The 17,393-nt window shown below is 37.1% G+C and overlaps 1 protein-coding gene across 11 annotated transcripts in view; it reads left to right on the top strand.

Moving 5' to 3' along the window:
- The window catches only part of CADPS2 (calcium dependent secretion activator 2), a 548,265-nt gene that overhangs the window by 282,809 nt on the left and 248,063 nt on the right, over positions 1 to 17,393 (top strand). The window lies entirely within an intron of this gene.

Genomic DNA, 17,393 nt, shown 5'->3' with positions numbered 1-17,393 from the left:
TACAGAATATCTCTTAAGTGTATTTATCTCTTGTACCTCTCTCATTTTCCCTGTGAGAAGGTCTTCGCCACACACCTTTTAACATAGAATTGTTTTTTTCCTATAGTCACCTCCTCATACCTATAATATATTTATCCTCTAATCCAGTATCTCTCACCTATACTCAGCTTCTTCTGACATTATGGTAGATTTGTGATCTTAACACCTCTCTGTGTGAATGATTATCTGCGGTTTTGTTCACGAGGTAGATGTGTTCCAGTGAGTAGACTATAAAGTTACCTTCTGTAATGTGGATCTATTTTACCCAGACCTGAGCACTGCTTTCGTATATATTTTCCAGAAAATAAAGCCTTAAGAAATCTTACTTGAAAATTTCTGGTAATGGTGGCTAGCTGGTGTGATGCTGGGTGTTGAAGGATGCTAGGATTCGTGTGTATGTTGGATTTTTTTCCCCCTAAAGTTGGGATTTCTATTCATTTCACATCTTCCTCCTTTTCTGTATCCTTTACACCTTTGAAGTTTTTTCATTTCTAGGGATTTCGTGAATCGATACCCACACTCCAGAAATTGTGAGTCTGCATTCATATGCTAGATTTCCTCTTCTGCTTCCCTGTTATGTGTATTTCTTAATACCTAAGAGAACTAAACCATAATGTTCATTCATTCATGTGCTTACATATTTGTGCATTTATTCATTCAACAAAGGTATACAGGTGGCATAATCTAAGAGAAGAACCCTGGAGACTGCATATGGTCTGATGGATTTGTGAATCAGGGTTTCTCATTTAAATTATTATTACATTCATTTACCTTGTTTCCTTATTGTAACTATTTTTTACTGTGTAATAGCAGCCATTTTAAGTCTAATGCTATAACGTAATTTAAGATATTTTTAATTTATTTTTCAGCTCTCTAGATAGATAGATATAAATATCTATATATATATATAAAAGCAATTTTTAAATTATGTACATGAGTGGTATATTTTCCAATCAGTTGTATATCTGAGAAAGACCTCATGCTCCCTTGTTCCTGTGATACACAAAAGACAATTTTTCTATCTGTATAAGAGTTTCTCAACCTCAGCACTATTGATATTCTGAGTAGGATAATTCTTCGTTGTTAGGAGCGCTCCTGTGCATTTTATGATATTTGGTAGCATTCCTGACCAGTCAATATGTGCCAGTAGTCTTGTCCCCTCTTAAGTAAAGATGATAAGAAATGTCTCCAGACGTTGCCAAGTGTCCCCTGGGAGCACCTCTGCTTGAGATCCATTGATCTATGCTAATGACCTCAGTAGGTTTCATGATTATAAATGTTTTTTTGGGTTAATGACTTCCAATTTTAAATTAATTTTCTTCCTTGGAGCTTCAGATTTGTATATCCAACTTGCCTACTTGGTATTTCTAATTGTGTATTAACAGATATCTCACACTAAATATTTTTGAAATAAGAACTTTTGATTAGCAACCCCATCAAGTCTTCCATAGGGGCCATTGTCAAGCCAGTGACCTCAGCATGCCCTTTTCTTCTTCTTCTTTGACTCTAATACCCAATCTATTTACAAGTTCTGTCAGCTTTTTCCTAAATTTATACTGAGTATGTTCACACTTTAACATTTCCTCGACCATAATTCAAGACATCATTATTTCTCACTAGTAATAGTCAGCTTACGGCTTTCTCATTTGTCATCTCGTCCCTTCTGATCCAGCTTTCACACCTCAGCCACTATGATCTATTTAAAATTCAAAACAGAATCACATCATTCTGTCCTTAAAATCTTCCCTTGTCTTCTCAGTGATTTGGAACAAAGAATCAGACTCCTCATCATGGTGTCGTATATGCCCAAGAAGGGTTGTCAGGGTGGGACCCTGGACAAGCGGCGTCAGCAACACCTGGAAAATTGTTAGAAATGCAGGTTCTCCGGCCCAACTCCATCTGTTGGAACAGGAACTTGGGGGTGGGGTGCTGCCATCTGTTCTAACAAGGCCGCCTCATAATTTGGACACACACCGACAGTGAAGAACTCTGCTCTGCATGAACTGATCTCTCTCCAAATTCATCTCCTATTACACCCTCCTTGCTTACTGTCATTCTTCCTTCACGTTTGACTTTCTTTCTGTTCCTCAAACATATCAGACTCATTCTTGGTTTACACTTTGGGTCTTTAGATGTGTTATAATCTGACCACATGTGCGCAATTAGAAGAAAATTAGAAGAGAATGGTGGTCATTGCTGGAGGGTAGAGCTACTGGTAATGTTTTCTATATATTTACCTACTTTTATACTTAGAAACAGTAACAACATTTTAATTTGAAGAAAAAGGCCTTACATCATCTGAGCTCTGTAGTCTAAAATGATATAACTCTTGTATCTGGGGATCTTAGTTCAGTGAAGTTTTTTAATTAAAATTTTGTGTGGTATTTGAAAGATGAGTAACACAGCCTTTAAAATAGATGTATAGCACAAGAAGATACACTAAATGGATATAACACAAGAAAACTGACAATAACACAAGAAAACTGACAATAACAAAAGCTGACAAGGATTCAAATCAACAAACTTAATCTTTGCTGGCGGAAATGAAAAGTTGTACAGCCACTGTGAAATACAACTTGCCAGTTTCTTATAAAGTTAAACTTAGACTTACCATATAGCCCAGCAGCTGCCCTCCTAGGTATTTACCCAAGGGTATATACAGTTCATGTCCACACAAAACCTGCATGTGAATGTTTGTAACAGCTTTATTCATAATCGCAAAAAACTGGAAACAGTAACATGTCCTTCAACAGAGTGATGGATAAATTGTGGTACATCTATAGAGTGGAATACTATTCAGCAGTAGAAAGAAATGAACTACTAATTCATGCAACAACATAGATGAAACTTAAATGCAAGTGAAAGAAGTCAGACCCAAAAGACTACATAATATATGATTTGTTCTAAAAAAGGCAACATTATAGAAACAGAAAACAGATGAGTGTTTGCCATGGATTGACCCAGGGGGGAAGTGGTTGGCTGAAAAGGGGTGTACAGGGATCTTTCAAGGTGAAGGAATTTTTCTGTGTGTTACTGGGTTTTGGATGTATGAATGTATGTATTTGCCTAAACACATAGAACTGTACATCCCAGGAGGAGATCAATCAAGATGGAGGAGTAAGAGAATGTGGAACTCACATGTGTTTGATAAACACATCAGAAATACACCTACATGTGGAACAGTTCTCACTGAAAACGAACTGGAAACTGGCAGAAGGACTCCTATACAACCAAGGCTGTAAGAAAGATACACATATAATCAGGTAGGAAGGGAAGAAAAATGATCAGGTTGGGACTTGTGCACCTGGAAGGGAACTTAGAGGAAAAGGGAGAATACGCGGCTGTTCACCTGCCCTGGGGAATGAGCAGTGAGAGCCACAGATTAGACACGCCAGTCCCAGGGTCCTAAACAGGGGAGATGAACCCCCTTGGCTGGTTGGAGGCTCTGGGAACAGGAGGGCTAACAGGAGGGCTCTGGGAACACTGGACTCGGCTTGTGGGCAGCACGAGCACACTGGCTTGCCCCCCAAGGCAGGGTGAAGAGAGGTCTGCTCTAGCAGCTGCCAGGTTTCCCAAGACACTGGATCTTGGGCAGCCGTGACTGGGGAGAAGACTCAACTGTGGGACACGGAGGCTACCAGGTACTGGGGCAGAGCCTGGGTGAGGCGGTGGCAGCCATTGTTGGCACTTACTTAAGCAGCCCATCAAAAGCAGCCCAGATCTCTATGGCAGCCACTCCACCGCAGCTCACCACCCCCATACATGCCCAGAGTCCATGTGGGTTCCCCCTGCCCTGCAGTATTGCTCCACCACTGGGCAAGGGTGGCAGAGGCTGGGGAGAGTGATCAGCTGTGAGGGACAAAGGGATTTGCACCTGAGGCTGTGTCTGAGCAGAGCGAGGGAAACTGTTGTGGGTGCCTGCACAGGCAGCATGGCAGAGAAAGCTTGGACTTCTGTCTGAGGCAGACAGGAGCAGAGAGCCCCCAAGGGCTCCGTTTGCTTCAGCACTACCCCCTCTGGGGCAAGGGTCCCCAGTGCAGGGAGAGGGATAAACACATACTTAAAGGGAATAGAGCCAGCTCAGGCCTGACCCTCAGGGAGTCTGCTCCAGTGACTTGGGATCAGACCACTCCCCCCAATAGTGTGTTGCTGGCCACTGAGCAGAGGGGAGGTCCTGCCTCACACCTGGCTCTAGCCCCTCCATCTCCAGCCCCACCCCCTACCAAGGTCATAGCTGCCAGAACACCCTGAGGAAAGATATGACTTGCATCCTCATCAAATCCAGCCCTTCTACCAAAGGCATTGGACACAGTCCATATGGGGACTCTCCCACATAAGAATACTCCTTCAAGACCACAATAGGTAACTGTTCCACCTAAATTCATAGAGGCAGAGAAAGTTCACCAAAACGAGAAGGTAGAGGGATTGCTCTCAATTGAAAGAGCCAGAGAAAACCTCAACAATTTGCAATTGAAACAAACAATTTGCCAGATAAAGAATTCAAAATATTGGTAATAAAAATGTTAACTAAATTAGGGAAAAGAATAGATATACACAGTGAAAATTTTAACAAGGAATTAAAAAATAGAAAGAAAGACCCAATCAGAAATGAATTCAATACCTGAAATTAAAAAAAACAAAAACACAAGAAGGTATGAATAGCACACTGAGTGATACAGAAGAATGAGTAAGTGATCTGGAAGATAGAATAATGGAAATCACCCAATCAGAGCAGCAAAAAGAAAAACAAATTTTAAAAAATAAAAATAAGAGACCTCTGGGATACTATTAAGCCCACCAATACTTGCATTATAGGGGTCCCAGAATGGAGAAGAGAGAAGGGGATTGAAAATGTATTTGAGGAAACTATGGCTGAAAACTTTCCAAACCTGAGCAAGGAACTAAATATCCAGGTATTAGAAGCATAGAGGATTCCAAACATGATGACCTCAAACAGACCCACACCAAGATATATCATAATTAGAATGGCAAAAGATAAAGAATTATAAATGCAGCAAGAGAAAAAGAGTCAAATACAAGGGAATCCCCATAAGGCTATCAGCTGACTTCTCTGCAGAAACTTTGCAGGCCAAAAGGGAGTGACATTATATATTCAATATGCTGAAAGGGAAAAACTTGTAACCTAGGATACTCTACCCAGCAAGATTATCATTTAGAATAGAAAAGGAACTTCTCAGGCAAGCAGAAACTAAGAGTTCATCAGTACTAAACCTATCCTAAAAAATGTTAAAGTTTCTTTAAGGGGAAAGATAGGAATCTATAGGAGAAGGAAAATCCCACTAGGAAAGGCAAATATATAGTAAAGACTGAGGATCAACCACTTACATAAGCCAGTACAAAGATTAAAAGACAAAAATTGTAAAAGCAACTATAACTACAATAAACTGTAAAGGGATACGTGTGAAAATGTAAAATATGACATTAAAAATGGTGCGGAGGAGGGGAGTAAAAAATGTGGCTCTTTTAGAGTGTGTTTGAACTTAAAATGACTACTAGTTTAAAACAAGTATGAACCTCATAGTAACCACAAATTAAAAACCTACCAACTAAGAAAAAGGAACACAACCATACTACTAAGGAAAATCAAACCACAATGGAAGAAACAAGAAGAAATGAACAGGGAAGAGCTATAAAAACAACAGAAAAACAAATAATAAAAGGCAATAAGTAGGTACCTATCAATAGCTATTTTAAATGTCAATGGACTAAGTACTCCAATCAAAAGACATAGCGTGGCTCTTTGGATAATACAAGAGACTCTCTTCAGAGCTGAAGACACGCAGACAGAAAGTGAGGGAACAGAAAGAGATATTTCATGCAAATGGAAACAAAATGGGGGTAGCAATAGTCATATCAGCCAAAATAGACTTTAAAACAAAGTCTTTAACAAACCACAAAGAAGGGCATTATATAATGATAAAGTGATCGATACAAGAGAAGAATATTACTCTCATTAACATATATGCACCCAATACAGGAGAACCTAAACATACAAAGCAAATACTAACACATAAAGGGAGACATTGACAGTAATACAACAATGATAAGGGACTTTAACACCCCACTGACATCAATGGACAGATCATCCAGACAGAAAATAAGGCAACAGTGGTTTTAAATGACACAATAAACCAGTTGGACATAGTAGATATTTACAGGACATTACATCCAAAAACAGAGTACACATTCTTTTCAAATGCACATGGAACATTCTCCAGGATAGATCATATGCTAGGCCACAAAACAAGTCTAAACAAATTTGAGAGGATGGAAATTATATCAAGCACTTTTTTGGACCACAGTGGTATGAAACTAGAAGTCAATTATAGAAAACAAATGAGAAAAGAACAAAGACGTGCAGACTTAAACAACATGTTATTAAAAAACAATGGATTGGACTTCCCCGGTGGTGCAGTGGTTAAGAATCCACCTGCCAGTGCAGGGGACATGGGTTTGATCCCTGGTCCGGGAAGATCCCACATGCTGTGGAGCAACTAAGCCCGTGTGCCGAAGTACTGAGCCTGCGCTCTAGAGCCTGCGTGCTGCAACTGTTGAAGCCCATGTGCCTAGAGCCTGTGCTCAGCAACAAGAGAAGCCACTGCAATGAGAAGCCTGCACGCCACAACAAACACTAGCCCCTGCTCACCGCAACTAGAGAAAGCCTGCGCACATCAACAAAGACCCAATGCAGCCAAAAAAAAAAAAAAAAAGTCAAGGAAGAACTCAAAGAAGAAATCATATGTGAAATCTAAAAAATGAAACAAACGGGTATAGCAAAACAGAAACAAACTCATAGGAAACAAACCAGTGGTTACCAGCAAGGAGAGGGAAGTGGGGAGGGGCAAGATAGGGGTATGGGATTAAGAGATACAAATTACTATGTATTGATATAAAATAGATAAGAAGGATATATTGTATAGCACAGGGAATTTTAGCCATTTTCTTGTAATAACTTAATGGAGTATAACCTGTAAAAATACTGAACCACTATGCTGTACATCTGAAACTAATTTAATATTGTAAATCAACCATACTTCAATAAACAAAAAGAACTGTACATCATAAAGCATGTACTTTAATGTATGCAGATTAACACAGATGAACTTAGTTGTATTACAAGGTACAACATAACTGCACTGAAAGGAGTGGTGAGAAATGTACACCTAAGCAATGTAAGAGAAAAACAGTAACCTGCAAACACTACCTTAACCAAGTAATGAAGATGAACACTGCTATTGATGCCACATAGCTATCATGTACTCCTGATACGATGTTATGAGAATGGCATATTTCACCTCTGTGATACTCTTTCTGAAAACCCCAACTTAAAGCCAGTTTAATTATAATGAAAATATCAGACAAAACCAGACTGGGGGATACTGTACAGGATAATTGGCTAGTATTTTTCTAGTCTGTCTAGGTATAAAAACAAGACTGAGAAACTGTCACACACAGATCAGAAGAGACTAAGGAGACGTGACAACTAAATGCGATGTGGTGTCTTGGATTGGGTCTTGGAATAGAAAAAGGACATTGATGGAAAAAACCCATGGAATCCAAATAGAGTCTGGGGTTTAGTTAAGAGTAATGTAACAATGTATGTTTCATGGTTTTCGCAGAAGTACCATGGTATCATATGTTAATTATGGGGGAAACTCTGAGAGGTATACAGGAACTTTCAATAATATTTTTGTAACTTTTCTGTAAATTTTAAAAATTATTCCAGAATGTAAAGCTTAGTTTTAAAAAGATTTGTAATAAAGAAGGCTTTTCAGCATTTTTTTTTTCAAAGTGCTTCAGCTTATATTTTCTAAGAGACAAACATTTTCTTACATTAATTCCATTATTGCACCTAGGAAGTTTAATATTGATGAACATTAGTATGTGATATATAGTCAACATTCAGAGTCCCATAATTATCCTAGCATGTCTGTAAAAGCTGGATTTCCCCATCCCCCAATCCAGAATACAATTCAGGATCATATATTGGGTGGGCAGGGCGGGGGGGTTGTCTATGATGATGACATTTTTAACGAGTTTAATTTTGTAGAATGTTTTCCCTTCTGGATTTGTCTTACTGTTTTTTCATGATTGGATTCAGCTAAACATTTTTGGGAAGAACCCTACATAGGTGATGTTTTGTGATTCCCGTAGCATCGTATTGGGAGTCATATAGTAGTAGATTTTCCTGGTATTAGTGAAGTTAATTAAGCTTGATACCATCAGCCTTTGTTTTCTGGAGCTTGAGATGTTGATCGACTCAGCTTGTACTCTCCCTATCCCAGGCCTATAATCAGCACTGGTTCTTTTTAGTGATAATGGGATTTAGAAATCAACATTCTGTGTATCATCACTTACGGTTAAGGAATATATACTTTTTAAAAATCATGAGTTTACAGGTTCCCTGCAGCATCAATATGTTTACTTATTTTCTGTCTTGTAATACATACAAAACTGTTCCAGAAATACTGTACCAGTACCATAACCAACAAAGAACTTACCAAGTAATGGTCAGTATTTCTTTGTAGTTCTTTTTGTCCTTAGAATGTATCTCAGTAAGGATGTATGTGTGATTACTTCATTTAAAAGTAACCTAGTACGATAGAAGATAAAGCTTCTTATTTATATTCTAAATGGTAAAAATCACTGAAGATACTACAGGTTCAGTCATTATGGAGATTTCCTTCAACAGGTCTATCATAATAATTCTCATCCAAGCAGCTCACTGAAGGATTTATTAGATCAGTTTTGCCATACTAAGTAAGGTTAACTCCACTGACTTTTTATTAAGCATGATCTGGAGGCATTTACTCTCTGGATCTCTGACCCCTTGTCTGAAATACAAACTGTGTTGTCATTTCTAGTTCTCCTTTTCTATCATCATATTGATTTACTGGTTGCTTTACTGCTTACTATTCACATATCCCATTTAATCCTCTTTGAAGGTGACAGTAACAGTCCATATTTCGTTAAAGAGTGAGAATCAGAGGTTAAGACCACTCAGTTAGCAACTGCGAGAGTCCTGATCTGAACTTCAGTTTTCTGAGCCCAAAGTCTATGCCCTAAAACAATCATTAAATACTGTGTTTCATAGGATGAGGTAATGTGACTGTTTTACAAATCAAGGTGTTGGTGTAGACCAATTTAATTTCATGACTTAAAGCAGGAACTGAATATTATTTAAGCTAAAGCCAATTCATGCATAGTCATTTTATACCATTTTATACAGTGATTTGAATCTTATTAGGGTACTGTCTGGCTGCTTTTATTACTTTCATTTGTGATGGTGCGTCTCAACTTGATGTTCACATAAGAACTGCTTCGGGGAGTGTTTGAAAAGACTCAAGGTCTGGGCTCACACTTTTAGTTGGTTTAGGGTGAGCCCAGGAAAGAGAATTTTAAGCACTTCTCAGGAGCTGATAATGTGCATATAGGGCTGAGAGGCACTGGCACAAATAGTATCGCTGATACTAAGGTGCAGCCAGGGTTGAGAACTAGTAACACATAAAAAAAAAATCTATTGTAGCACATAGTTTTGTGAAATGATAGCTCAAATTTAAATAGGCATTAGGCAGTTAAAGGTTATGTTCTTTGGCAAATGCTTGGCATGCAGATTTTGTTTGTAGATGGCAGATGCAAATACCTATTTAGGGAAACGGGGGTGGCATATGGAGATTTTTCATCCAAGTTGGTGGCCAGCCCTCCACCGGGTGCTAAGGGAATACCTCGAGACAGAACAGGGAATTTTTCTTATCATGGGTATGTCCTAGCAGGTAAATAGTAGACCAGTTAAGCACCCAAACTTATACAGTTCATCATAATCAATTGTCCCCGCAAAAATTTAAAAGCAGGGCTTTTGTAACATAGCCATATAAAAATCTAAATGATCCCACAAGACATCTATTTGTGAGCAATGCAGTTTCCATTGAGTCTTTCAGAATGAATTAATGTACTCCTGGGTACTATTTAACCTGCCAAATGGTGTTCTTGAGTCCAAAATGGATTTTTTTTTTCTCTGCATTGGGTCTTCGTTGCTGCGTGCAGGATTGCTCTAGTTGCAGCGAGCGGGGGCTACTCTTCGTTGCGATGCGCCGGCTCCTCATTGCGGTGGCTTCTCTTGTTGCAGAGCACGGGCTCTAGGAGCGCAGGCTTCAGTAGTTGTGGCACACGGGCTCAGTAGTTGTGGCTTGTGGGCTCTAGAGCGCAGGTTCAGTAGTTGTGGTGCATGGGCTTAGTTGCTTCGCGGCGTGTGGGATCTTCCTGGACCAGGGCTCGAACCCGTGTCCCCTGCATTGGCAGGCGGAGTCTTAACCACTGTGCCACCAGGGAAGTCCCCAAAATGGATTTTTGAAGTTTCTACCCAAATAACTTTTTAGTGTTAGAGTGTTGCTGTAAAGACATTCTTTCTGACAGTTGTTAGAAAAAGAACCTATTGTCTATTCATACACTCTTAAGTTTGTGGCCTTGGTACCACACCATCAGTATACACAGGAGGGCTCTGGTTCTTCTGCCTCCCTGAGGTTGGAGAAGTGTATAAATCAGAATCTGTTTTCCTTTATGGTGCAGTGGAGCTAGAATGTTATCCTTTTTTCTCATTTGATTAAATAATATTTCGATATCTGTACTTCTAGTAAACGTTTCTTAATATGGAGATGTTCATAGCTAATAATTCAGAGTGACAATCATTATGCATGTTTTACAAATGTAAATATTGATAATATATGGAAATTTCAGGTACATTTTAAATACTAAGATAAATTAACCTTGCTCAATAGATTATTCCATTAAAATGTACTATTATCTTTCAAGCATCTTGGTTAGGACCTATAGAGTTTAGAACATGTCTCTAATTGCCTGGTTTATAGGCAGTCATCACAGAACTTACTTCAACATACAGAGTAATAGATCAGGAATAGACTACAGATGTTTTATTGACTAACAATTCTGATTTTTCACAAATAATTATATAGTGAAATGCATAAAAATCACTTTAGGCCTTCCCTTCACTCAGACAGAATTTATATTTGAGGATTAAACTTTCCAGCATTATATAAATTTGATCCATCTACATATGAATGAAAAAAGCATTAGAGAAGCTGCTAGTGAAATCATAATCATAGGCATTTTACTTCAATTTGAAAGCAAAATTTAATGTCCAATTTCATTGAAAGAGCCGGTACTCAATGACTGCTATTTTAGCCAGCAAATTAATATCATTTGCTGCAAAATGGAATGGAAATTCATTTGCATTTCATATATGTCTAATTCACCTCCTCAAACAGAGTAGACTTTTATTTTTGTAGTTCTCACAAGTGGTATACCTTTTCTGAAACTAAAAATCACAGAAAAGCTCTCCTTCCTCCTTTAGTCCTGTCATGTAGCCATTTGTCACAAGCCTTTGTTGTCATATCTCAGAAGCCATTCCAGTGACAAGAAAGGGACCGCAGACAGGTGAAGGGCCAGAGATCATTCCTATATGGTGCAAAGTCCTTCTAGATATATTTTCTAGCAGCAGTTGATTACGTCTGGGTCATTAATTACATGCTGTGAAGTGTTAGAAGAGAGGACTTAACCATCCTGAGTCTGACTTGGAAAGGAGACTTTGATAATGCGCATTACTTGTTCCTCAGTGAGTCTCCCTCAGACCTTCTCGGAGGAGTTGGCTGGCATCCTCACTGTAGAGGTAGAGGAAAGCATTTTCTTACATTCTCACCACTAAAAGAGCAAGTTATAAATAGGCATCCTCCATGATGGGTCCATGTGGGTGATTATAGTAGCAGAAGTTGACATTTCAGCTTCCTCAGAAAAACAGAGGGCTGCCTCGGTCCCAGATAGAACGAGTATTCAATGTACACACTGTACCAATTCCTTATTTGTAATAGGTGTGTAGTGTTACTTCATTATGGTTTTAATTTATACTTCTGTAACAGCTAGTACTAATCATGTTAACATCTTTCTGCATGCTTACTTTTCATTTGTACCTCTTCTTTGATGAAGAATCTGTTCAGACATTTTTCCAGTTTTTAATTGGGTTACTTGTTTTCTTATTCTTAAGTTTGGAAAGACCATAATATATTGTTTACACATCTTTTATCAGGTTTATGATTTGTAAATATTTTTCTCCCAGAATTTGGCTTGTCTTTTCATTCTGTTAAGTGTGTTTCAAAGAGCAGAAGTTTTAATTTTGATGAAGTCCAATTTTTTTTCTTTTATGGCTTGTACTTTTGGTGCCATATGTAAGAAATCTGCATTGAATATGTAGATCAGTTTGGGAGTTGATCAACAAAGTTGAGTTTTCCGATCCATGAACACAGTATATCCCTCCATTTATTTAGGTCTTATTTCATTCCCCATAGTGATGTCTTAATAGTTTTCAATGATCAGGTCTTGCATTTCTTTTGCCAGATCTATCACTGAGTATTTCATATTTTTGTTGCTATTTTAAATGGCATCATTTTGTCAGTTTTAATTTTTTTAATTTAGATATTGTTAGTATATTGAAATGTAAATTGACTTTCCTATATTGATCTAACATCCTGCAACCTTGATAAACTCACTTACTAGTTCTACTGGTATCTTGGTAGATTGATTGTTTTTCCATAGACAATATTGTTGTCTACAAATAAAGACAATTTTACTTCTTCTTTCCAATCTAGATGTTTTTATTTATTTATTTTGGTTGTCTTATTGTACTTATTAGAATGTCCAATACAGTGTTGAATAGATGAAAGTGGACATCCTAGTCTTATTCTTGATCTTAAGGAAGAAACATTGTCTTTGAACATTAAGTATAACATTAGTTGTGGGTTTTTGGTAGATCCCCTTCATCAAGTTGATAAAGTTCCTTCTGCTAATTTTTATTTAATCTATTTTGGCTCTAATCTTTATTGTTTCTTCTATTTACTTTGAGTTTAATTCATGATACTTTTTCTATTAAAGCTGAAGCTAATGATTTGAGAAAAATCTGTTTTTTCTAATATAGACATTTAGTGCTCTAAGTGCCACCCTCCCTAAATATTGCCTTAGTGGCATCCCACAGATTTTTTATATTTTTTTCTCATTTTCATCCTGTTCAAAATACTCTCTAAGTTTTATTTTGATTTCTTTGACCCATGGGTTATTAAAACTGTGTTAGTTTCCACATATGTGAGAGCTTTTTTGGAGTTCTCTATGTTATGAATTTCTAATTGCAGTCTATTGGGCTTAGAGAATATACTTTATATGACTTGGATCCTTTTTAAATTTATTGAGGCTTAGTTTATAGCCTATAATAGGGTCTATCCTGTGAATGTTCCACATTCACAGTTTAAAAGACTGCATATTCTTTCGTTCAGTAGAGTTTTGTACATGTCAAATAGTTCAAGTTACTGTTATTTCCATATCCTTACTGATTTTTGTATCTACTTTCTAAAAAGCAATTTTTGAGAGACTGGTATTAACCTGAGTATAATTATGGATCTATTCTATCATTTTTTGCTGCTTGTATTTTGAAGATATGTTATTAGGTGCACAAATATTTAGGATTCCTATTTCCTCTTCATTAATTGACCAGTTTGTCACTATGAAATAACTTCCTTACCCCTGGTAATATACTTTGGTTTAAAATCTTCTTTGTCTTAGCTATCCCAGCTTTCTTTTAACTAGTGTTAGCGTATTATATCTTTTTACATCCTTTAATCTATTTGTTTCATTACATTTAAAATATGTTGATTGAAGCAGCATATGATTGGGTCTTTATTTTTTATTCAATCTGACAATCTCTGCCTTTCAACCAGTATTTAAACTGTATTTTAATATGATTATTGATATGATTAAATCTGTCATTTAGCTGTTTTTTCTGTCTTATATGTTCTTTATTTCCTTTTTCCTCCATTATTTTCCTCTTTTAGACTAATTGAATATTTTTTATGGTTCCCTTTTTTCTTCTTTGTTTGCTTATTACTGGTAACTGTTATTTTAAGTGTTGCTTATGTTTAGTCTAACTTCAAATGATATTATAACACTTCATGTGTAGTTTATGAGCCTTACAATGTTATATCTCCATTTCCCATTGAAGGTAAGGCATAGGACATATTATTTCAGCAGTAGCACCCGTCTAAGAGTTTCTGACATGCAATACGTGTCCAATTATTGTTGGAAGGATGAATGAACAAATGAACAATCTCCTGAAGTTTCAGTTTCATTTCTCCTTTGCAGAGTTATAGTAGACAGTAGAATGAGTTACTTTTGTTTGAACACCTGAGCTCCCTAACCAAGTGATAAGCTGAAACAGCAATTGTGGAATGATACATGGTTTGGATCCTATAGCAAGAGTGAGGTTCTAGGATGTTCAGCCCATCTCCTAGTTATAATATATAGAAGAAGCAGGTTGGAACATCCTGACATCCATTACTAACTTCTTCTTTTAGTTACTGCATTAAGAAGTCCCTGTGCATCTGGGAGCTATACAAAGCCCCTTAGGAATATCCACCTTTATTGTCTCTAGCACTGATACTGAAAAGCTAAGTACCTTTATTCCCTGCTAGTTTTTATTATATGTATTTTATGAGTCAAAAATAAAGTCTTTAGGTCAAAGGTCCAACATTCAGATTAGTTGGTTGTTGAGCATCACAAACTGAAAAGTTTGAAACCTGCTTCCATAAGACGTTGATTCTGGTCTTGGCCCTGCTGTAATAGCCAAGAGGGCATGAACAAGTCACTGAACCTCTCTGCCTTGACCTTTATTCCCCACTACTTCCATCTTATCATATTTCTCTAAATTCATGCAGTTCTTTGGAGCATGTGAAAATGTAACACCAAGAATTCTTAACCTCCTACTCTCCTATCTTCCTTTTCTATTCTTTAAAGGACTTCTGACTAGTTTGTATACATATAGAATGACAAATTGGGAAGGTTTTCATGAATCTTATCATTTTGGCAAATTGTTAGGTTGTAATTATTAGACCTTGCTTTGATTTTTTATTCAAATGAAGAATAATAATTCACATTCACTCTTCAGGGTGGCAGTTGGTTTTTAATAAAAATACCAACACTTATCTGTAAATTAGTCAATTCCCAAACACTTTGCTATAATTGTCTTCAGTTTAAGGATTGCAGCTGAAGTAATCCAAGTTTAGGCATTAACATAACTTCCTCCTTTCCATCCTACCATCCTATGTATGGATTGACAGAAATAAAATTGATTTGGCTCTAAGAGTTCTTATAGTACTTAATAACCACAGAGTGAGAACAAAGCTAAATTAGTTATTATAATGTATGTGAAATTATGAAGGGAATGTGTTGGGGAGGGTATGTAAAATTGAAAGTGTCTATTGTTATCTTGAAGTAATTTCCCTTAGGTATTCATTTAACTTCAGTGTCAAGCTATTTACACAACAAGAGCAATGCCTATCTATTAAGGGTGATGTGAGAATTAGTTTAAATTTCACAAAGCACTTTGAGGCACTGAGTTGAAAAGTTCTTTATAAATGCCAGGCATTATTATAACCAGACTAGTAAAAAGAAACACGATAAAGCTACTCATGCAGTGTCCTCTAATAGAAACTTTATTGGTAAGGAAATATAAAGGTTACTGCTATTCATAATTTATGGCTGAGGGGAATAGATCAAGAATAATAATGCTTTCCTGTCTAGATAAGTCTTAAAGACACAGATGTAGCTGTGATGGAATATATTGCTCCACTCAAGGAGAAGTATGAAATCGAGAACTTACAAGCAATAAAAGTGATATATGAAGATTAGTAAAGGCCAGTATCTTTAACTGAGCCATGAAAAATATCTTGACAAATTTGACTATGTCTTTCAAAGTCTTTCTTGAAGACTGAAATAGAAGATGTAATCCTTGATCATTTGGGTATATGGAACTTGAAATTTGTTAGAAATATATGCATGATGGTCTTCATTCTAGTAACCAAAATAATCTGTCTCATTGTGAATCCTTTTCAATTTTTCCTTTTGTTTTATGGTAAGGAAAATGAAAACTTTAAGTTAACTAACACTAGGTGAGAGAGGTTTTTTCAAAAGATTTCATATAAGCAGAGTACCTCAGGAAAGAGAGAAATAATCACACCCAAAAACATCTTAAAGTAATCAGAGATAGTGATAGAAATCTGTCTGTAAAAATCTTTGAATCACACAGTTAGCAGAAGAAATTTTTTAAAAGGTAAATTTAGTGTTTTTGTAATCAAATCGCAGCTTTTATTGGCTGTGTATTGGTTTCCTATTGCAACTTTAACAAATTACTGAAAACTTAGTGGCTCAAAACAACACAAATTTATTATCTTACAGTTGTGCCGGTCAGAAGTCCACAGCGAATCTTGGTGGGCTCAAATTAAGGTGTTGGCAGGGTTGTGTTTCCTTTCCAGAAGACCTAAAAGGGAGAATGCCGGGTTTTTTTTTTACCTTTTCCAGCTTCTGGAGGCTGCCTGTGTTTGGCTCATGCATGGCCCTCTTCCATTTCCAAAGCCAGCAATGGCTGGTCAAGTGTTTCTCACATCACTTTGCTTCATCACTCCTCTGCCTTCCTCTTCCACCTCCGAGAACCCTTGTGATTGCACTGGGCCCACCCGGATAATCTCCCTTTCTTAAGGCCCACTAATTAGTGACCGTAATTCCATCAGCTACCTCAGTTCCCCTTTGCCAGGTAAGTAACATAGTCACAGGTTCTGGGGATTCGGACTCGGCATTTTTGGGGAGACTAATTATTCTACCCGTTACAGTCCAGAAATGGAAAGATGAGAGTTTCAGAAATTTTTAGAGACTGGCAAGTAAATGGCGTACCAATTCTGGCCTTTGCTACTGTCATTTTCTGTTATCAAGTTTTGGCGGTACTTTAGTTGGCAAGCCTTTTTCTCTTTTCACCTCAATGAAGTTATCAATTTTCGGTTTGCATTTTTATTTCTAATTTCTCTAAGCATCCACCCATCTATCCAACAAACACTTGATAAGTGACTAGTTTAGGATGTGAAGCAACATGTATGGACCTAGACCATATTATCCTTAGTGAAATAAGTCAGACAGAAAAAGACAAATACTATATGATATCACTTGTATGTGGAATCTAAAAGAATAATGCAAATTAATGTATATGCAAAACAGAAACAGGCTTACAGATGTAGAAAACAAACCAGTGTTTGCCAAAGGGGAGAGGGGAGGAGGGAGGGACAAATTACGGGTATGGGATTAAGATACAACTATTATATATAAAATAGATAAGCAACAAGGATATACTGTATAGCACAGGGAATTATAGCCATTATCTTATAATAACCTATAATAGAATATAATCTGCAAAAATACTGAATCACTATGCTGTACATCTGAACCTAACACAA

This window comes from Eubalaena glacialis, chromosome 8, assembly GCF_028564815.1.
Source record: "Eubalaena glacialis isolate mEubGla1 chromosome 8, mEubGla1.1.hap2.+ XY, whole genome shotgun sequence".
NCBI classification, from domain to species: Eukaryota; Metazoa; Chordata; class Mammalia; order Artiodactyla; family Balaenidae; genus Eubalaena; species Eubalaena glacialis.
Note: the sequence above shows the minus strand (reverse complement) of the source record. Positions and strands in the feature narration are given on the sequence as shown.